At 39.1% G+C, this 23,178-nt stretch overlaps 1 protein-coding gene across 2 annotated transcripts in view; it reads left to right on the plus strand.

Moving 5' to 3' along the window:
* LOC102216510 (gamma-adducin) overlaps positions 1-23,178 on the plus strand; it is a 113,550-nt gene that overhangs the window by 6,721 nt on the left and 83,651 nt on the right. The window contains exons 2-3 of one of the 2 annotated variants that reach the window (XM_023334603.1): positions 10,863-10,899; positions 11,037-11,080. The exons of the other annotated variant lie outside the window; for it this stretch is intronic. The gene's annotated coding sequence lies outside the window, so the exon portion shown is untranslated. The remainder of the gene's footprint in view (positions 1-10,862; positions 10,900-11,036; positions 11,081-23,178) is intronic. 2 annotated transcript variants of the gene reach the window in all.

A 23,178-nucleotide genomic window follows, 5' to 3' on the forward strand; every position in this document is an offset into this window, starting at 1 on the left:
AAGTCTATGAAACGGGAGACTCATTAGTCGAGAGTGTGTTCTTGAGGGCGTGTCCGTGTGAGCCAAATGTGTGTGTGTGTGTGTGTATTTCTGAGCCTGTGAGGAGATTTTGATGGGTGTCTACGTAGTGGGTGTTGATCCCCTCACGGTGTGGGAATGAAAGTAGGGCTTCTATCTTTGAAGGTGATGAAAAGGTCTGACTGCGTGCATGCAGACACGTGATGTTTGAATACTCTCGTCTCATTTCTCCTCTCTGAAATTCCTGGAGAAGCTAGCTGGTTGACCGTAACGACCCTAAAGCTGCAATACGCAACTTTTACAAAAATGTGTTTGTTCCAGATTTATTTTCCATGTAGTTACAGCAAGGTGTGAGACAGATAATCTGGGTAGAGATCGATCTCCTCCATGTCATCCCTGAGCTACTATTGCCGTCTGAAAAACAACTAATCAGAGCCAGGAGGAGGGGCCTAGCGTTGTCAATCAACCTCCTGTATGCTGCTCAATGCTCAAACTTACTGTTACAGGGAATCGTTTAAGGGCTGCACAGTGGCGCAGTTGGTAGCAAGAAGGTCTTGGGTTCGATTCCCGGCCCTGGGTCTTTCTGCACAGAGTTTGCAGGTTCTCTCTGTGCATGTGTGGGTTCTCTCCAGGTACTCTGGCTTCCTACCGCAGTCCAAAAACATGATTGTCAGGTTAATTGGTCTCTCTATATTCTCCCTAGGTGTGAGTGTGTGTGTGTATGATTGTTTGTCCTGTCTGTCTCTGTGTTGCCCTGAGACAGACTGGTAACCTGTCCAGGGTGAACCCCGCCTCTCGCCCAGAACGTTAGCTGGAGATAGGCACCAGCTCCCCTCCAGACCCCACTAGGGGACAAGGGTGTTAGAAAATGGATGGATGGAATCGTTTAACTGCCGTCATTGGTGGCTGTTACGTCCAACAAGGGCACAACATATTTGAGGACACGTAGGCAAAACTGAGGGTCTAAAAAAATTATTTTATTTTAAAACTCTCTTGAACTTTTCTTTTGGTTCATCTGCTTTAATTATATGTGGAGGAAAGAGAAAGAATTAAACGTCCTCAGTTCCCCGTGTCCCAAAAACAAAAAAAGGAACAAACAAAAATCCCAAAAGTATTAACAGAAAGTTGAACCTGGTGAGCCGATCAAAAAGAACAAGACGGTACAGCAGGGGGCAAACCCTATACAGGGCCGTCGAAGCCCTTACTAGTACCAGACTAAGGCAAAAAAGAATCTACTGCAAAAGAAATAATCGAAAACAGGACAACCGATCCCACCAGGCCAAAATTACAACAAAGAAATGGCAAACAAACAAAGGCTAACAAAAATACCGCATGGCAGACTGGAGACGCCAGCTGCATCCTAGGTGGTGGTGGAGCGAGCAGAAGGGTCGACTCCAAACATGTCAAAACCCAGCCTATTTATAGGCGGTCCAACAGCGCCACAAATTAACGAGACCAAGTTCATTACAAAAAGGAATTATCCAAACTCCAAAGTATATTAAACAAAAATCATTCAACTAAAGTCAATACAAAACAATCTAGAAAAAAATAAACAAAAATAATTATAATGTGACCGAAGCACATAACAGTGGCCATGCTAATTAGCCTTAGCATTGGTAGCAGGCTATGTTGTGGTGAATCAGAATAGTCTAGCAAAGAGCAAGTGTGAGGAGATGAGCACGAGAGTGATTGACAGCGCTAATACCCTCCCCCTGGCTCTGATTGGTTGTTTTTGACTGAGTGGTGTATTTCTAGATCTAGTTGGTACTGGAAGCACTGGAAGAAGGCAAGAAGGCAGAGGAGCCTTCATGGTCACTTTTAGTCAGTTTGAAGTTTTTCCTGTCTCACTTTAGTTTATGTTTAGTACATTTTCATTCATAGTCACTGTCTGAGTTGTTGGTTAAAGCAGTTTTGTTTACGGTTACATTTATTTATTTATTTTTTTAAAGATTTTTGTGGGCTTTAGTCACTAGTAACTCAACAAGAAGAAGAGCAGACAGAAAATTGAGGCCATGTAGTAAATGACCTAGGGGTGGGAATCAAACCCAGGCCGTTTACCGCATGTCACTCTCTGCTCTCTGCAACAAGGCCTCTCTGCTTATGGTGGACTTGCTCTACCAATGAGCCACCTGGTGCCCCAGACAGAAAGATTTTACCATCGGCTCTGGGAACATTATTATGAAATGCTTATAAAAGAGGAAATAAGAATCTCTGTGTGCTTGTTTATGAACTCTTTTTCACCTCTCGTGTGTCCAGGAAACACTCTCTGCTGCCTCTGTGACCAAACGCCTCCATTTACCAAATCATCTGGCGGGCACACCCATGTATCTGTTCCGGCTTGTGCACGCCCACACACACACACACACACACACACCCACACACACACACACCAAGCTATTGTTAAATCACTCACTCTGTAACAAATCCCAGCTGGCATCGCTCAGCTCAGCTAGCTGCTAAATCCTGATGTCAGTATGGCTATCTACTTTTTAATGTCTTCTGTAGCTACGTTAGCTTGTTTCTTAAAAAAGTCATCGTACTCGCCACCAAGATGAGGTGCTGGGTCAGCACTGCTGAGCCTTCATGTTTTGGCATTTATCCGTTGTGCTGAGTGACTCAGTCAAGGGTCTCATCAATTCAGTGAGCTGGATGTGTATTTGCAGTCATTTGGAGTCATGAAACGTTGAATTTTGTCTCTCCCTTTGCTATGTAAATATCTATGCATTACTGTTGGGTTGTATTTTTCAGTCCTTTCAGTTTCTTTATTCCCTGTTATGTTTTTTGAACTATTTTAGTATTAGTATTTAGTGCTAATTCAGGTTATGGACTTCCAGCTAACCATTTTTGCGAGTCCACCGTTTTATTCTCTAATAATAAATAAAATGGATATATTATGGCAAAAAGTTCATTATTTTTGCCATAATAGTGAAGGGTTTGAAGTGATCTAAAACACTTCAAACCCTAATCTTACTATTTGTTTATGCTCTTAAACCAATCTTGTGAGAAATTAATCATCAAGCAATGTATTTTTTGCCATTGCCTTGACAAGGTTTTGGTTGTATATCTTTCACACTAATCTTTCCATTTTAGACCGTTTTCTCGCCAGAAACGGCTCTAAAATTCAGCCAAGGGAGATGAAGTATTAAAGTAGTGCAGAAGGAGATGAGCCGTTATGGGAGCTGAAATGTAGTGGGATTTATGCTTATGTCCTGCTCCTGAATAAAGTAGGTTAAAAAAGGATTACTTGGGTTCCGTGCCTTGGACAGTCGGCCACTGACCAAACACTGCCGGTTGGGTTGCTTCATAGAAAATAACCCGCTCTGGTGTGCTCTTAAGTGTGTTTCCTCAGCATAGTTAACATATCCTTATGAGAGGCTTTCAAAAAGCTATGTGCATTTTGCAAAATCCATCTTGTTCCAGCACAGATAAAGCTGTACTTGTATAAAGGACAGAACTGAACATCTCTAGTGTTTTATGTTCAGATCCCTATTATCTGCTGTCATCTCCCTCCCTTTTGTAAACTATCTGAATGAACAGTTTGTACACTTCTGTAAAAAACATCTTCATCTACTTGTTGACCTCATTAGTAAGCACCTCATTTGTAAGTGTGTATACAGAAAGTTGCTGAGTCCACACTGCTCATCCCTAATCTCCACTCTCTCTGAGCAGAAAATTCCCCCAAGTGGCCACAGAATGATTTGCTGAGTTTATCTGGAAATAAAGTCAGCCCTCTCGCCATGTCACCACTTCTAACATTTGACCTGTTGGAGTAACCGAGTCTTCATGGATGCCGATGGAGCTCCTGCACAGCATAGCATGAAATTAGATTATGTCATTACAGATGATGCGGTGTCAGATTGGTAGAAAGACAATTATTCACCTGAAAGCATCTTTTGTTTTTTGTTTTTTTTGCACAGCATTAAAATACATAATAGTGTTGAAATCTCAACAGGTTATCTTTCACATAATAAAAGGCCTGTACAGAGTAGTACGACCCTTTTCCACTAGCACCTCTAAAGCATGGCTCGACTCGGGTCACAATTTGGATGTTTTTTTTTTTTTTTTACTACAATTAAGTTATCAACTCTATTGGGTGGGTTTGTCGCTTTAGGACAGCACCAGAGTCCAAAAAGTAGCGCAAGGTAATCTGTGCACAAGACTAACACGACACAACGCAACAATGGAGGACATGGCTGGTACCAAATAACCACTGGCTGTGGAACTCCTCTAATACTGAGTAGCTGAAGAGAGCCTTTATTTAAAACAGCTTAAATAGACTTGTTCACAATCTGCAATGCCATCAACTTTTCTCTCATTTCCTCCTGCAATGTCTTGTTATATTATAAGCAAACTTGAAAACTGTGACCAAACGCCACAGTTTGGTCACACGTAAATCTTGTGTTTATGTACCAATTTCATGCTGAGGTCATTGTTCATGCTGCACTAACAGCATATATGTGCCATCTTCTTGTACTTCTTTTTCTCTGCTGGAGGCTTGTTTTTTTATTAGTGACGCATGTTGCATTTGGTTCAAAATCCCCCTTCCTCCTAACCCTCACACTGCAAAACAATCTCTACATTTGTCTGTGGTGTGTGTTTTCCTTGATGTGTGCATGTGAAGTACACTTACGTCTTTATTTAATTGGACCGCTAACATTTGATTGGGCCCAAGTGGTTTTGCCTTGTGGTTGTTTAAAATTTTACACATTGTTTCCAATGAGCTGGTTCTGTTTCTACAGTAGGTTGTTATATTGTCATTAGAAACCGAAGCAGCAGTATTGGATATATTATTGTCTACATTTTACATAACATTTAAAACATAGATTTTTCTTGAAATGATCTAAAACATACATATTAAAATGTTAGTTACAGTATACTGGGAGCACATACAGCACCACCATCTGCCACAGCTCCTCTGCCACCATCATTACTTTTTCATTGCAAATGGGAATCTGGTGAGCCTGAGCAGAAATAAACAGGCTGAAGCAGATTTCAAGCTGTCACACCCAGTGTTCCCAATGTGTTACAAGTTTCAGTTACTCAAGGAGCAACATTGCATTACATCCTGTGCATTCAGTTTGCAACAATGTACTTTGTGAAAGACAGATCCACCCTATAACTGTTTTCTCTAAAAACAAAAGTGCAGTTTGTTGGTTAGTGTGTTGATTTCAGCTGGTTGTACTCTCACTAGCTTTAGTTTGAGGTTACAGCAATATTTAATCACTTTTCTAAAATCATGGACTTTAAAAAAGTCCATGAAAAGTCAGGCATAATAGATTGTTCATAGATTGTTCGACAGAGTTATATGTCCATCAACTTTAAGTTGAAATCTTGTTTTTCTTATTTCATTGAGGCAAGGAGTCACCCAACAAATATACTGCTTACATGAAAAGGTCACTGTCCTGAGAGTTCTGACACACACACACCCACACACACACACACATGCCCACACACGCACTTTGTTTCCACTGAGGATGTATCTGGTTGGAGCCATGGAAAGATACCCTATCAGATGTGCTTGATGATGTGTCACATGTCTTGGACTGTTGTCGCTGGTTGGGAAGTATGCGAAGGCAGAATTTCCTTTACCTCAGCAGAGGAAATCACGGGATGCGACCCAGCTTTTGTTTTCTGTCTTCTCAGGATGGTCACAGATACATGTTGGGTTGGTGGCTAGAGGGGGAAAAAAATAAAAAAGCACAAACATGAGGCTGTTAAACATCCTGCTTACTGTGCTTCTGCATGCTGCATGGACTGCTGTGTTGGTATAGTATTTCTCTAATGGTTGTTTTCAGCTTTAAGTGATGTCATCCATCTTGGGATCAGGAAGGCTTTGCTACTGTGGCCTAGAGTTGATGTTTTGAGTTCTGGCCAAATTCTGATGCTATTCCCTGGAAAATCTGCTTCATGGCCTTGGGACTTAACAGAGAGTGGAAAGTAGAAGAAATAGGCTTGTTGTTGAAGCGTAGGGTTAAAGTTTTTAACATATGAAGGATTTCTATAATGGACCGATCTGTAGTTTTGCAGTCCTCTTGAACCCTTTCTTCAACAAGGCTTTCTTGTTAAAACAGCTGTTTGGTGCACTGAGGGGTTTAGCAACACATCTGGCTAAAAGCACAGTAGAATAAGCAATACCTGGCTAATGAAAAGTGTATTTTAGTTTTAGTTACACAAATACAGTAAGTATTCAAAAAAGTACAAAACAATCCGTAATAGCAGGATAAAATGGTAGAATGAACACCACTTTTCTATACCCTGTTCAGCTTTTCCTTTACCTTCTGAAAGTATAAATACTGTTTTTGAGCTGCACACAAAATGCACAAATATGTTTATTTTTATTTTTTTCTCCTACATTTGTAATTGTATTTCCAGGGCCTCCCAAAGGAGCGGTTAGCATCACTGTTGCCTTGCAGCAGTAAGGTCCTGGGTTTGAGTTTGCATGTTCTCCCTGTTCATGTGTGGGTTTTCTCCAGGTACTCTGGCTTCCTCCCACAGTCCAAAAACAACAAACCGAACAACATGCATTGTTGTTAAGTTAGTTGGTCTCTCTAAATCAGGGGACTCAAACTCCAGTCCTCAAGGGCTGCTGTCCTACAGTTTTTAGATGTGCCACATGTACAAAACACTGGAATGAAATGATTGAATTACCTCCTCCTTGTGTAGATCAGTTCTCTCAGCCTTGCTAATGTCCTAATTATTTTATTCAGGTGTGGTGCAGCAGAGGCACATCTAAAAGTTGCAGGACTGCGGCCCTCGAGGACTGGAGTTTGAGACCCCTGCTCTAAATTGTCCTCAGGCGTGAGTACATGCATAGCTTATGTCCTGCGATGGACAAACAACAATGGACCGTTTCAGGGTGCATCCGGCATCACGGCCAATGGCTGCTAGGCGCTAGCCCCCCCTCATAACCCTTTGGTTGAAAGAAAAAAAATTAAATTTAAACCTTCTAAACTCACACACCGACATCAGCTGAATGGTGCTTCATGAGACAGATTTCACTTAGATGAGAAACAACATGTTTTAATATTAGCCACAAGATTAAATTCATGCTGTTGTCTGAAGAAAAAAATGAGTCTTGGCTCCACCAAGTCTGAAACCTGGAAAGCTTGAAGGTCTCAAATGTTTATGAACCCATTTGTTCATAATTTGGATAATTATATTGTTGGTCTAGGATGGAGAGGGTTTAGTTGCTCAGAGGTCTGCTTTCGAGTATTTATGCTTATTCTTCTGCGGATTACATTTTAATCCGAACAGATTTATTTAATAGCAGAGACCAGGGAGTGTTTGCTTCCTGATTGTTCACTCGCAGACAGAGGATTCTTTTATTATATTTGAACTATTCCAGCGTTTTCTGTGTGTGCCTTGATCAAAGTGTGTTTTATGTTACTGAATTCAAAAGAACGTCAATTCTCAACGACTGATTCTAGCAATAAACTGATCACAAATTTGCAATTCATTTCTCAGAATGTGCTGCTAAATGTTTCCATCTATAAAAAAATAATGTAGCATAACCACCTTTAAAAAAACTTACAGAACCATGTTGTGGTGCTATAAATGAAACGAAAATACAGGAATTGTGTTTGAGGGTTATATTTTTATATATATTATGCGACTTTAATCACATAAAGAACACTGGCTGATTGTTGCCTTTATCACTTTTGTGTTGCCAATGTACATGTTGTGCCTCTTTAATAGATTCGGCTAATAGACAATGAGAGTCCCTTTTAATAAGAGCAGTTTTGAATTGAATTAGATTTGTTGACGCAGTGAAACAAATGCTACAATGAGCTGTGATGTTCTGCTGGCAGCTCTTTATCCAACGCAGCTCCTTTGGGGGTAGATGAGTGGTTGCACAAACACTCACAGACCTGAGCTGCCGTCTTTGTCAACCTTTAATATAACTTATTCACCTGTGATTGTTTCTCTGGGGAAATCAGTCTCCGCAAAACAGCTGAACCGTGATTATTCAGATTTATTCATTTATTACTTTAATAAAATGTTCTGTTCTGTTTCCTGCTGAATAAACACAGCCTGACATTGAGTCTTCTCTGCCAGTTTGGTAGCTGGGTTAGGCAGAGGAACGGTGGTCAGCTCTGTTTTTTCGCAGCCTGGGTTCCCTCTGTGTTGGAGTTCATATGTGTGGTTTCTTTTCTAGATTCCTGCCACTTTCCAAAACATTAGTCTGTTGAGTTAATTGGTTACTGAGTGTGTGTGTGTGTGTGTGTGGGGGGGGGGGGGGGGGGGGGGGGGGTTTGTCCCATGTGTTTTTATTACCCTGTGATGGACAAGCGACCTTTCCAGGTTGTCCTCCCTCTCGCCCAGTGACTGCTGGAGAGAGACACCAGTCTCCCCGACAAAAGGCGGGTATAGACAACTGGATGTTCTGTATAATATAAAAATATAACACTTATTACATTTATTTTATTCATAGCTTTTTCATGGTCAAAATTTGCCGTTTTACAGCCTGTTGTATCTTTTCAAATCACTCACCCCTCTTCTGTAAAATATTGGGTTTCATTTGTGTTTCTGTTTTGTTCATTTCCTTATTGCTTATTTACCTTTCTTCCATCTAGCCATATTCAGCTCAGTTTCTACATTCATTATTGCTCAACAGGTTTTGCCATATTTAGTTTTACTAGTTTAGTGTTTCACAATAAGTTCATCCTTTTGTACTTGGTTACCTAGATTATTACTTGTAATTTTGTATTTCTTCCATTTGGATCTATTTCCCCCCCCCCCTTTTGCTTCTGGACCAGGGTTCTTCTGTTGCCAACCCATTGTTTCCCTGTGACTCTGCCCGTGTGTCATGGCAGCGTTTTTATAAGCCTCCTTTTCATTTTTTAAGTTTAGACGCTCTATTTTTCCCACAAGTGATCACTGGATCTTTTACAAAACCTCAAACCAGACTCTTACTAAATAAAAACAAAAAAAAAAACAGAACATTATCAGAGAACGACGGCGTCTAAAGGAGATCAGTGAGGATTTGCGTGACAAAACGTCTCATCTGTGGAATTTAATGGTACCAATTTAAATTTACTTATTGTAAGTCTGACCTGTTATTGATCCATATGGAGTGATGACACTGAACAAATAATGAGTTAATAAAATAGAAGTTCTCAGAACGTGTCTGGGTTTTATGTAACGGAGGTAAAGAGGGTCGTGCTGCGTTGCTGGACAGTCACGTCTGCCAGATCACCAAGGCCACGGCAGCGGTCAGCAGAAACACTCGTTATGCAACTGTGCTGGTTTCTCTCGTCTCCTTGCATCTCCCCTCCAGTACGACACGATCTGTCTGACAACTCCAGGGTTTTGCTAATGCAGTCGTATTCAACAAATTAGAGTTTTATTTGAAAAGTTCATATTAGTAACTCAGTTCATTAACTGAAACGCATACAGATTAATTACACACTGAAGGTTTTTAAGCCTTCATTTCTGTTAACACCTCATGCAAACGCGACATTTACGATTAGGGTATCGTATCAGAACAATAAATACATATTTTAAGATAGAAATGTGGGCTTGATAAAATGTATGTTTGATATTAAGATTATTTTCAGACAGATGCTCTTCAACCCCTCCAGCTCTAAGTGGACATGCAGTGCAAAAATACTTTAAAAAAAATTATTTACATTTTTTTAATTCTGTGAATTATTCAGTAACATTTCAAATTCACATTATTTCATGCAGAACTTATACTACTTTTCTAATCCAGGAGAAGAGAGTTATATGACAAAAACATCGAATCATTTTAGGAGGAAGATCGACAAATAATGACTTCATTCACTGGTTGTCAATACAAAAACATTGCTCTCGGAGAAAACTCCTAGGATATTTAGTTGAAAAAACTAACAAAAATAATACTTTTGTGTTCCAACGTAGCCTTGTAAAATATTTACACTGCAAGAGAGGATCTGTTTTACCAGTAAAAATACTTTTTATTACAGTCATACAGCCTCTGCTGTTTTCCTTTTAATTCTGCAGTCCAACTTTCAATGATCTAAATAAGCATAAATCTGAACTATAAATAAATTAAGTAAATTAATAATCTGACCAACATCTACATCAGCCAATGATCTCAGAAATCTTCTGCCTAACTGCATTTCTGCGACCACCAACTTGAAATGTCCTGTAAACGTTTGTAGGCCTCCTATTTTCAACCCCCTGGAATTGTTCCAAATATTTTTGAAGTGTTATTTGGGACCGGTCCCAAAACTCCCCGCTGACGAGTTATCATCATCATCATCATCATCATGGAAGTCAGGCTCAGTGACCTCAACAAAAACACAGCTCACATGTCATCAGTCAGCTCTTGTTCTCCCATGGCGAGCTGTGCTGCTTGGTGTTGACACAGTTGGTGTTTTTGTGGATGACACAGATGATCACTGAGGGAAAACCGATTCCTCTGGGCTTCCTGCAGTGTGATGGTACTGTCGGTGCAGAGCGTAAACTACAGTGGAATGGAACAGAAAATAATAGACCTTTGTTGTACCTCAGTGGAGAAATTCAGGTGTACCAGCAGCAAAGTGACAGAAGAGTCCAAGCATGTAGACATTACACAAAAATAACATTTCCAAAAGGGAATAATAACAGACTGAACTTTACAACATAATAAAATACTTTTCATTTATCAAATATAACATAATCTGATTATTATTAAAAAATTTTTAAGTGCAACCGAGTAGGATTACTTTTTTAAAAAGTACAAAATATGCATCAATATTTGTGTTAATTTATTTTTTTTAAATGGAGAAAAAACAAAACAAACAAGGACGTGCAAAAAATGTTTTTCCTTCCATGAAAGCAAGAGATTTCCTCATTTGTGTTTTTGTTCCTCTCCATTTCAGGTCTCAGAAAACTCGCGGTGGATGAACGGCATTCAGAGTAAATGCTTATTTCTGCCACAAGCTGGTTTAGATTTCTTAACCTTTAGATACCTACTGTGGTTTTACTGGTTGCAAAAGTCCTTCAAGACTGAAACACATGAAGTAAAAAAACTTTTTTCTTCTTCTTTTTGGTAGCTTACAAGACGTGACTAAGTTGAGAGAGCAATCCTTTCTAAGAGGTAAGAATTTCATGGGTCTCATTCCAGCTACTGAACTTTCACACCTGTGGATTAGAGCGACAGCACTGCTCTGTTTAGAGTATTTCTTCACACATAGCAAGTACAGGAGGTTGGAAATACAGTAAAAAAAGGGAAATGTTGAAGTGAAGTGCTCCATGAGGCCTTTCTTCCCTCAGCTTCCCATCTTTCCTCCTCTGTGGTTTCTGCCGAGGACACAGCAGCCACCAGGAGGGACGTTTTGGGCTCTTTTTTGGAAAACCTTGAACAAATGACAATGCTTTGGTTTGCGCTTAAAGGGATCCACAATAGACTGTACTGTTTTCACATCTAAATGAAATATTTAGATTTGACAAACATTTCATTTAGATGTGAAAACAGTACAGTAATTATACTGTAGGCTGCTTAGTTCTTTATACATTTTAATAAAACATCGTCACACGAACGCCGTCACCATGTATTGTCACACGAACGTGCATAGTCTCTCATCAGTGTCCATCGCTCTCTGTTCTCCTCAGAATATGCTCCAACTGTCATCTATTGCATTGTCCTGCTCTGTTCCCCGCTCCAATCAGATGATCACTCCTGATTTGTGTCCCTTGTGATCCTCTTTGTTCTACAATATTATCATGATTGCATCCCTATCTCTCCTGTGGCAATGGAATGTGGCTCAATCTCTAAGGCCTGAAACAACAAGGCGGGGATGGAGCCCTGAAGCCGAGCAGCTTCACATGTGACTAACAAAGTAAATCTACGATAATACGTCAATATAACATTCACCCGTGTGCGCGCACGCGTCTGTGTGCGAGCATGCAAGCGGCTAAAAGAGGTGGAGGAAAATGCGATCATTTCTTCCTTGAAGTACTTTCCTTGTAAGTTTTGAAAGGAAGAGGAAAATAATACATAAAATCACAACAAGAGAGCTGCTTTGGTGTTCTGAGTTTCCCCTTCTCGTCATTTTCAGCCCAGATGTTAAAACACCACTTGCACACCTGTCGGCTGATAAAATCAACTTTGTTGCTACTTTTGATGGTTAAATTGAATCTCCTCCTTTGTCTTTTATCATCTTCTGAGTTTTTGTATTTCCTCAGCCTTCATCATTTAGTTTGCTTGCGCTTACACACGACTGCGTCCTTCATTTTCTATCCTGTCCGAGTGTCCAACTTGCGCCTTTGTTTGGTTCATAACGGTATTAATGAATATTATTTTGTGAATATTGTGAAGAAAAACATACTACAGACATTATCTATCTAATCAAACAGCAAGCGTGTACAACTTCACCAGATTTAACAGAATGTAAATCCCATGTTTAACTTTCAAGATGTGAGCTGGTCATTTCTAAATGTATAGTTTTAGTGTAAGTGTGAAGCAGGTATGTAGAATATTTTATTATTATATTTTATTTCCCATGAGGTTCCCATCAGACTGCTATCTCTCCTCAACTGGGTTTGGTTTCCTTAGCAAACTTCCATCTTGCTCCTGCCAACGATGTGGAAGGGTTAGCTGAAGCGCTAGGCCAGTATTAGCGTCATTTTTCTCTGTTTCGATATGACTTGCGGATTATTCGACTGGCAGCATTTTTAAACGCTGTTCCGGCTAATTGCCTGTGGAAGAATGGCATCTCTGCTTTATAAAGTTAACGCTTAGCTGTCATAACTTTCTGCTCTCGCAGCTGTGCTCTGTGCTTCCAACACAGCAAGTTTTCATCTGAAGGAGACCTGCCACAGATGCAGACACAAAGAGAGATGCGTCGCCTTTTGCCGCGCTTTTATCTGCGTTGCTGTAATTATTTTACAAGCCTCTTTCGTGGTTTTATTCATGTGGTGTCATAGCAAGCTGGCTGATGCTACGCTGAGCAAGGATAAAACTTGTCTCACTCGTACAAGTGAGGATGGGTGTTGAGACATCTTATATTAACATTTGCTACTGTTGTAGTGAATTAGCTCTTCAGTCTTTTTACCCTGACCTTGCCCCATGCTCTCCACTAAAGCTGACATCTTTGTGATTTTGAACTTGTTCCCCATATTAAATGACAACCACAGCTAAGCTCCTAATGCTCCAATTTATAAATTACTCCACAATAGAAAGGAGATTAGCAGCTGTCGATGTAATCCCTTAATGAGTTTCATTGTGATTTCTATGTTCAGTTTCTCCTGGGCTGATGGCAAAAATTTAGATGCAATGAATAACTTAATCAGCTTTGACTTGTGACATGTTCCCGGGTGGACTTTTTTAACGTCGTTAAGTCTTTGTTTTTGCTTTCTTGTTGTTCCTAAAATAGCATAATAAAACTCTGAACTTCGCTCTTAAGCTCCAATATACTCACCACTTAATTGTACTTAATTCCTGTCTGTTTTTATTTAACTGACTCTGCAGTGATCACTCGTGAGACAAACTCCCAATTTCTTCAGAACGTTGTTTTTTCTTCTTCACTGGGTCATTCTTGTAAACTGGTCTGATGTGACTCGCGTTTGGGAGAACATGAAAGTGAAAGAGAGGGAAGGACGTTGCATCCTTAAAAGAAGCTAACGGATGCCAAACTGTTAATATAAAGGTTGAGAAAAAGCTGCATACACAAAGGAAGAACACTGAGACGGGTAGTAACTTTACTCGTAAACCGTTTATACAAATGAGTCTCAGACTTTCCGTCTGTCTTTTTCTGTCTGCTGGGTTTTTTCTCTCCCCCTTTTTTTATTTTCACTTTTCTTCTCTTCAGTCTCTCTTAGCCATTCTTCTATTTTTACTTTCTCCAAATCTTTGCACTTGTTCTTGACGCAGACATGCTGAAATTGTGTGTGTAAATACTAGTCTTCTTTGGGTTTGTTGCCATCCTAAACTCCAGATAGTGAGTAGCATGGAATCTAAATAATATTATTATTATTTGTTACAAATAAGCAGTTTTTCATATTAATATTGAGAACACTCATACTGAAGTGACAATGAATTTGTGATTTGTTCCAACCTATAAATGCTTGAAACCATCTTCCTCTAAAGCACATATGTCAAACTCAAGGCCCGTGGGCCAAATCCGGCCCGCCGTAGCTTTTTATGTGGCCCTCTAGATTCTAGACTAAACACTGCGTGTGCTTAAATATTATGTTTTCAATCAAATCAATGTAGTTTTTATCTGTTTACTGCCAAATTATATCAATCAGTCCCTCCAGTTGTTTGAGAATTATCATGGAAATTCACACAAAATCAACAAATCCCCACACTTTTTTGTGCTAATACATAATTTGCAGATTATGTATGCCTCAGTCTTAATTGATGTCAGATTATAGACCATAATCTACACAGCGAGTAATAAAAAGTCGCATTTATCGTTATAAATAAGCACAAATATTGCAAATATTTCCAAATTAGCACCACAAACACTTTGCTCTTTATTACAGAAATCACAAAAAGAATCACGGAATCCTGGAGGGACTGGAAAGATGTTCAATAATATTATTTAATTTTAACAATTAATTGATATTTTAACAGTTTGTGTATGGGTTTTATCAATACATTCTGGCACAACAGGCCCTTTTAGAGCATTCATGATAATGGTTTGGCCCAAAACAAAAATGAGTTTGACATCGCTGCTCTAAAGTAAGTGTTTACGTTTCTTTGTCTTATTTTGTTAGATGTCTCCTGTTGTCCACAGTTATGATGTACAGTAACTATCACTACAGGACAAATGAGCTATTATTTTTTCATTTTGGGTTTTTATTGCTATTGCTTAGTGAAGTTGAAGTGTTTATCTCTTGTATTTTTCACAGAAGTTTTTATGCTTTAGACAAAATATCTTTGTAAATATTGATATTTTTGTATTACTATAATTGATATGTTGAAAAATTTAAATACACCTAAACGTCTAATTCTACTGAAACCATATTTACTTATTGAAGTTGAAATGTATTTGAAAATGTATAGCAGTTGTTTTTTTAGGCATTTAATGTAAAAATGAACTTATGTTTTGATCCCATGAAGCATACCCCAAAGTAATACAATTGATACTCATTTACTCATCTGTCGTAAAGAAATATTTCAAATCTGTGTAAATATTTGCTGTGAGATTCTTAAATATCATGTTTTACATATAATTATTTTTTTACAGTTTACTTCCAGTAACTACCAGGTCACTGGAAGAGAGATCGTATTGACTGCTACAGCCTCCTGTGACGGAGAAAAGATGCAGAAAAACTATAATAAACAAAACAAATCCTCCAAAAACAAACTATTAAACTATTAAGAATAAAACAAGAAGGATCAGACAACCACTGATAAACTGGTCACATGATGAAGAGAAGTGTACTGATTGCAGATGAAGTAACTCTGAGCTTCAAAAACTTCTAATGTTTTAAATGTACAAAAAAAAAACCTCTGCAAAATAACATAAAACTACTTAAAAGTCAGGAAAATAACTTTTTTTAAAATGCAAAATCAAACAGAAGAACTCTAATATCGTCATAACCAGATCTGTCTACAATTCACCGGACAGGTAGATTTAAATCATATTTCCTGAGAAAAGGTTGATTACAGCAACATTTATTTGGCAAGGATAAACTGACTAAATTGAACTTGCTTATTCCTCGCTCTCTCCTCGACTGACTTCCACTGATCTCCGTCAGCTGATTATTTATTGTCCTTTCCAAGAACTGACACACTCCTGATTCTCAGATACAAACGGTTTTAATTACACTCTAAGTGGGAGTTTTCCTGATAAATAACAGCTGTCTCCTTTGTGCCTGGCTGACAAGAAACAGATTTTGTTGGTTTGTGTGCGCTTGTGTCGGTGCTAATTGTTAATGTGCTGGTTTGGGTTGGAGCTTTAAGGCCACATTTGATATGATTTGTCATATCTTGATTGCTGCTGTGTTAGGATGGGGGGAAAAAAACAGCGACGGCTCTGATCTTACCGATGCGACTCTGGATCTTCTGGTTTGTGGATACGTGAGTGTTTGCTCACTGATTGGTGTGGCTGAGGAATGTTAAGAAGAGACTATTGAATTTCAGTGCTTTCATGATGTCATTCAAAGTAGGAACTCTAAAAAGGCTGCAGTCATCGATTGGAGTACAAACGAGCAAAACGCAGCATATTTCACCGCTCTAGTAGGAGTGCTGGCGCGAAGACGCACATTTCAACTCACTCAGGGAAATTTCACTTTCAGCTCTCTTGGCCTTTGCAGCTCTTGCCGAGCAGAGAGGCAACAAATGACAGCTTTGTATTTTAGGAGGCTGGGAAAGTGGGGCAACACTGACACACACACACATGGATACACACGCCTGCACACGCACACAATCTGACAGTGTCAAAGCCAGTGCCCAGTTCTGTTTTGCTCAATAGGCTGATTCATTGAGGCCTCCTCATGACTCTGGAAGAGAAAATGGAGTTGCGGTGAAGGGGAGGATGAGCAGTCAGGAGTGTTGCAGCTCAGCACTGTGAGGCTGACATGACCTGGCAGTGGTCAGTGTGTGTTAAATAGGAGGCCATAATGACCCGACACACTGTCTATACGAAAACAAACTCACCTTATCGGAGTCTTTGTTTGCATGGACCAGTAATAATAGTTTTAATTGTGTAAATGTTAAAAGGAAGTAGAAACTACCCATTGGAATTTAGGGATCATTTTAACCCTTTCATGCATAGCGGTCACTGCAGTGGGCAGTCATGTACAAGACATTTTCTTGTTTCTTGTGGATGTTTATGTTGTAAATGAACTCACTAGTGCATCATACAACACACTGCCAACTACTGGCCGTCCACTGCAAGTACAATAACGTTTTTTGTTAAATCCAATATGGCAGACAGACCGACCCAGTCCCTCCTTCTACTGTAGAGGACTCTTACAGGTATATATATATTGTGACATCAAGTAACCCCTAAAGACCAGAAAATCGCAACTGATCACCTAAAAAAACAAATCTAGAAAAACTTTTTATTTTCTTTACAAACTGATTTCCCACCTTTTTTTTATACCTTAAGAAAATCAAAAATACTTTGGAAAACAAAATCCTGGCCTAAAGTATCACAATTCATGCATGAAAGGGTTAGAAATTGAAATATTTCCATAAGCATTATAGGAATTGTGTGAATCAGTATCAGTAATTGGAGACTATTTGAGCAAACCTTGCCACACACATAGATATAAGCCATTTGTTTTGAAGGTATTAATTTTTAAATTAGTTTTTTTTTCCACCTTTAATCCCCAAGAAAATTTTCTCTCCATTTAAATTTTCCCTCAATAACCTCAGATAACCAGAATAAGGACATTTCAACGGTCCATAACAAATATTTCATAGATTAGGGGTTTTTTTGTGGGGACAGTGAGCTCTTTCCTCTTATGAGAATTTTTATTTCGTGGTTTCTGAGCGACTTCTGAAACAGTCTTCAACAGGCTAACTCTACATGCTTCTCTGACTACCATTTCCAGTTTGGGTTATAGTTTCCAACTGTCCGGAAGAAAACCAGAATGGTATGCACGCCCACAACATGCTGGCTGGTAATTGGAAACCTCAAATATGTTTTGAACTTACACTGTGGCTTAACTGTAGTCTTCATAAATAATGTAAAGTTCTTTCTTTTTTGTTTCGTTTGTTGATAGCAAAAATAGTCATCTTGGTCTTATTTACCAATTGCCTCAACATTTAGGGGATGATTGGAGTATTTCACGATCAAGCCATGCAAGGACTTGAAAACATTCCCCTACTGTCGGTCCTTGTCTGCTCAGCCTCAACAGAATCTAAGCATGTATAAATTAATTTTGCCACCTTTATATTTAATTAACTTAAAGTCTGTAAGATTGGCAGCAGAAAGTTGTTCTCGTGAGGATTGTTCTGAACAGAAACGCTCGACGCTGAAGCGCGTTTGTCTGGATTTCTCTTTGACTGAATCTTTCAGTCTTGCTTCATGACTTAATGTCTCCCTCTGGATCGCACTGAGATGAAACTGAATGTCGATCACTCTTACAGCCTGTATTTAATTACTGTGAGCCTTTTTGTTTAACACGATATCGGTAACATTAAGTTTATTTGGCCTTTTCCCTTTTGCTTTCATTCAAATGAAAAGAACTCCATTAAATTAGAGCTAAAGTAAAAGACCTAGATATAAGGATTATGCTTGGAGCCTAATTTTATGTCATAATAATGAACACCTCCCAGTCTTGTTCCAGATATGAACTCATTAGGGGACGCTGTTATTTTTTTGCTGTCACAATGCATCGAAGTCAATAATGAACAGATGAAGGAGACCTCCCTGCAGCCCACCACACTTGGTCCGAAACGTCCGCCCTCACCACCTGAGACTTAGATGAGGTTAAAAAAAATGTTCTGTATAATTATCAAAGCCAGATGCTTGGGGCCATTTGTCATGTTAAATTATTACAACAGTCCACATTTGCTCATTAATATTGCATTAGGGACAGAATTGTTGACATTTTAGAGGGGGGAAAAAACCTCATGAGTTCATGAGGTGGCTCAATGAATAATGTACAATATAAAAAAAATAATAATTTCAAGCTTTTATCTAAAACTAATTTATTTGTATAAATCTGTTAGTTAGTGCTCGTCTTACAGTCACAGGCTCTGGGTATTGAATGCAACAGAAAGGGTTTATTTTTTAGCATTGCGCAACTTTCATTGTTTTTTGATACATCCTACACATGGTTAGTATCAGACCCAATAAAAGATGCAAACTAAAAAGAGTTTTTAAGTATTTTTCTATTAGTAGTTAGTGTTTTAGCACGGTTTTCTTTAAAATGATAGTTAAAGCGACATTAATTTGAGTTTTTCACATTCTTTCTAGAGTATCTGTTCTCAATGTTAGATGTTTAATGTCAAATGTGGGTGTAATTTACTTTTATTTCTTAGCCAGCAGTGAGAGGTGGATTTCATTGCGTCCGCTGCTCTGGCTGCTTTATCATGTAGTCTGACCACATGTGGGATTTTTTTTTTTTTAAAGCTGTAAAACAAAAACAATGATTTAACATAATAAACCAACTGCTTTAACAGACATTGCTGTTCTTTGTTTTTTTGCCAAGTCATGTTTTGTTTCCAGAACTGGACACCATCCAGCAGGCCAATGCAGGCAGCTGCAGGTGAATCCTAGCAATAGCTCTGGGGCTTTTTAGGGGATTTTAGCTTACGTCAGCATTTGCAAGCTTTGCTGTCCCCTTGTGCTTGCTGGTAGTGAATAGGATTGATGGGGTGTGCGTGCAGATCGTTTATACGTGGAGAACGTGTGTGTGTGTGTCTACTAGTATGTGCTGTGTGAAGGGGTACCGATGTATGTATTCATGCATGTTTTGTTGTTAAATGGAAACAGAACCTCAGGAAAAATGTTCTGTACTTTGATGCTGCAGCTTGGTGTGTGTATGTGTGTGTGTGTATTTCTCTTGGCACTCCTCTTTATGTTTTTGATTAGGCAATGCTGAAGATTACTCACATGCACCAGTGGAAAGAACCGCTGATTATGTCCAAGAAACTTTCTGGGCTTATTTTTGGTCCTATGTGGAGAATCACACCAAATTAAAACCTGATCAAGTGTAAAACATAATATTGTAAACAAGCTTTTCTTAAATGGATTTATCAAATCAAATAAAGCTGTCTTACATTCAAAGATTTATCAAAAGTGGAAATCAAATTGGACATCCTATTTTCTGTCACTCACAAACGTACACCATCAAGGACTCCCCAATGAAATTACGTCGTAGTGACTCGCCTTCTTTTGCAAAAAATAAAAGTGGAATGAAACGACAATATTCAGGACCGCGGTGCAACAGACAGAGGCAAATCCTAACTAAAAACTAAGCCTGAATCTGAAATTAGAGCTAAGCTAAGGTTAGAACGCAAACTTAATGCTGATGCATCATAACAGTAAAACAACAAAATATGCAGCTGACAGTCGTTGCTCTGGGAGATGATCAGTAAAGAGGAAAATGTGCAATTTGCAAAAGTGCCGTCTGATTGATAAATAAATACAAATATTCTCTGTGGATAAATAGGTCTGTACGTTCTGGGATCTATATATGAATTAGCTTTTGTTCAGCTCACCAACTGGTGAGAGGTTCCCCTCTTTAGTTTTGTCAACATTTAGAGATGTTGGGTTTCTACCAGTCGGTTAAGTGTTGCACCTCCTCTGTGATTGCCATTTCATCTTTACTGCTGACGAGAGCCACTGCAATTGTTTCACCAGCAAATGTGATGATGCGGTTGTAGGTGTGGACCACTGCACAGTCGTTGGTCATCAGCGTGAACAGCAGTGTGCCGAGGCCATAGCCCTGAGGAGCTCCAGCACTCCGTCTGATGGAGTTGAAAGTGTTTTTACCTGTACTGAGTAGGACCCAATTCCAGAGGCAAGTGTTCAGGCCTGACAGAATTAGATTCTCTGTCAGGTGGTGCAGAATGACGATGTTAAATTCTGAGTTGAAGTCTGAGTAGCAGTCGCTCTTCACCAGATGTCAGAGCGCCATTGTTCGTCAAGTGGGTAGGGCGATGTCTGCAGAGGGTCCAGTGAGGGTGAATGCTTTGACTTGATGTTCCTCTTGACGAGTTGCTTGAAGCATTTCATAAATATGGGCAACAGGACGATGGTCAATGGGAAAAATTGTCGTGACAGTGGTGTTCAGGGATATATTGAAAATGTCCGAGAGAACCGTGACCAGCTGTTCAGCATGTCCCAACCCAAACTGGGCATAGAAGATGTTCAGCACATCTGGGAGGGAGGCTGCGGTATCACAGACAGACAGGCATAGTCTGTAATTGGCAATTGGCTTCCTGACATACTGCTTGCGATGAGTCTTACCTCAGCCAGCTGATGTGGATTATGTCGACGTTTGGTGGCCTGGGGTTCGCAGCAAGCCAAGGTCACAAACTGTGGCAAGCAGCTACTCTGGAAGAGTTGTGTTTTCCGGGTTTCTTGTATTTACAAGAAATCGGCAGTTAAGCACATGAGCCCCATGTCACTTTGATGCTCAGACGTACAATATTGATCCAGTCAAGCTAATACAGATAACCATGTTGCCATGAAAGTATATGTGTGCAGATTTTGAAGCGTCACATTGGAAAAGGTTGACGGAAACGGGAAAATTCAAAATAACTTCCTCAATTTTGCAACAAAAGTTTTTTTTTTTTTTTTTTTTTTTCGCTCGCTTGAGTTCGCTTTTAGATTTTCCAAAAAAAAAGGTAATTCGCTAAAGGATTCAGATGTGCTGAATAAATTTGGATGTGGCAAATGATCCCATCCACTGGTGGGGCTGTGCCTTAATAGAGGCCCAAAACTTGGAAAATAAAAAATCCAAACCTCCAGCACATAGGCCAGGACTTTGCAGGGTGTTGATGCAAATACCCCTACCTTGCCTTTTTTTTTTTTTTTTGGCATTTTGTGACATTTTACAAAAAATTACTCAAAAAATGGAAATACCTCTAGTTTGCCTTTTTTAAATTTTTGCTGTTTGACATTTTAAAAATTTGCTCAAACTTCACATGACAGTTGGATGGAAACATAGCTATTAACCCCAATGTGAATCCTATGTTGCTGTCACATTTTGGTCATAGAAATGAATAGAAACGTCATAAATTACAGACCTAAACACAACTGGAAAGATAAACAGAAAAAAATATGGAGTGTGTCATTTAAGTTTAGATTTTGAAATTTGAAAGGATCTCATTTGTCTTTTCTAATGGGACTTAACTTTATGTCTTTCTCTTCTTAAAGGACTTACTGTAAAAAATTCTAGTAATAAATAATAGAGATGTACATCCCTTTATAACCCATAGAGGCTGCGGAGCCTCTGCATAATTTCACAAAAATATGTGCTAAAGTTAGACCAGGCATCCAGCTCCAGCTATGCTGCAGAAGGCCAGATGGTGAGGTTTATTCTGGGACAGGTATGCTCCGTCTTACGGGCTTGGTTAGACACTTTGAGAAAATATCTGCAAGGATCATTTTTGTGTCCGTATGCCATTTAGTTAATTTACATATCTTGCTTTAAAAATGACTTTGTGGGGATATTTTTCTTTTCTTTTCTTTTTTTTTTTGCGAACCTAAACTATTACTTGCAAACTACAAATTACTTATGATAAGGCATTCATTCTAGTTGAGGTTCAACAAACCGCAGCTCCTCGCAAATAGTTTCCAACGTGGGAGATTCACTTGCTTCCAGGGTTGATGAAAGATTGATCCTCTTCTCCCAGACGCAGCTTGACAAACATAAAACCACATTTACCTCATGGACAAACCGAGCTAGCAGGGAATCCCTGCCGCTAAGACGCTAACAGCCGGTTATGCAGCACATCAGTGATCCCGTGTCTTCAGTAATCCCCAATTTTTTTCCTGATTGAGTGATTGTGAACTGATACAGGCTCAGATTGTTGACTTTCTTGGAGCTGCTCTTTGTTATGGTCAGTGGGGATATTGTTTTGGTTCTAATTGTTGAATATTTTGGTTCTAACCTTTAAATTCATGGTTTGACTCCCTACGTGGAAACGTTTGCACAAGAATCGGCAATTAAAGGTTCACTGAAAGGATTTACTTCAATTGTAGCTTTTAGGTCAGACTCCAGTTCATTTCTTCACTGACCTTTTAATAATTGCATGTCTCATCATGCGTAAACAATAAAATCCTTGGCTTCAGTCCATTGCATTCAGTTGAAGTCTCAGTGATGAAAGACCACATAAATCAGAGGGAGTGCACAAGTTCAGTGGGTAGAAGTGGAATTTGGTAGTACCTCTCCAGTTGAGCACTAAATCTGGTACATGTCATGTAATGTCAGCTTTCAATAACAGACTTTGGGTTTCTTTTTTATCCTCTTTGACAGACAAAGAAGTAGGAGTTACAGATAAGTCATCAAAAAACCAGTGGAAACGAGCAAAAAAAAAAAAAAAAAAGGTTTTATTCTCTGATTATTTAAAAAAGGATTAACCATTTTAATTTCTATATTTTTATATGAATTTAAAAAATAAGAATCAGTCTCTACAGGAAGTTGCAATCATGACTATAAAAGCAAATTCACTTGTCACTTGCACGTTTTGCGCAGATTTCACAAACTGTTGCAGCTTTTACGCAAATCTGACCAATCACAATAATTTTTTTCTTCATTTCCTACTTTTCTGACCAATCA

The sequence above is a fragment of the Xiphophorus maculatus genome, chromosome 5 (genome assembly GCF_002775205.1).
Source record: "Xiphophorus maculatus strain JP 163 A chromosome 5, X_maculatus-5.0-male, whole genome shotgun sequence".
In the NCBI taxonomy this organism is placed as follows: Eukaryota; Metazoa; Chordata; class Actinopteri; order Cyprinodontiformes; family Poeciliidae; genus Xiphophorus; species Xiphophorus maculatus.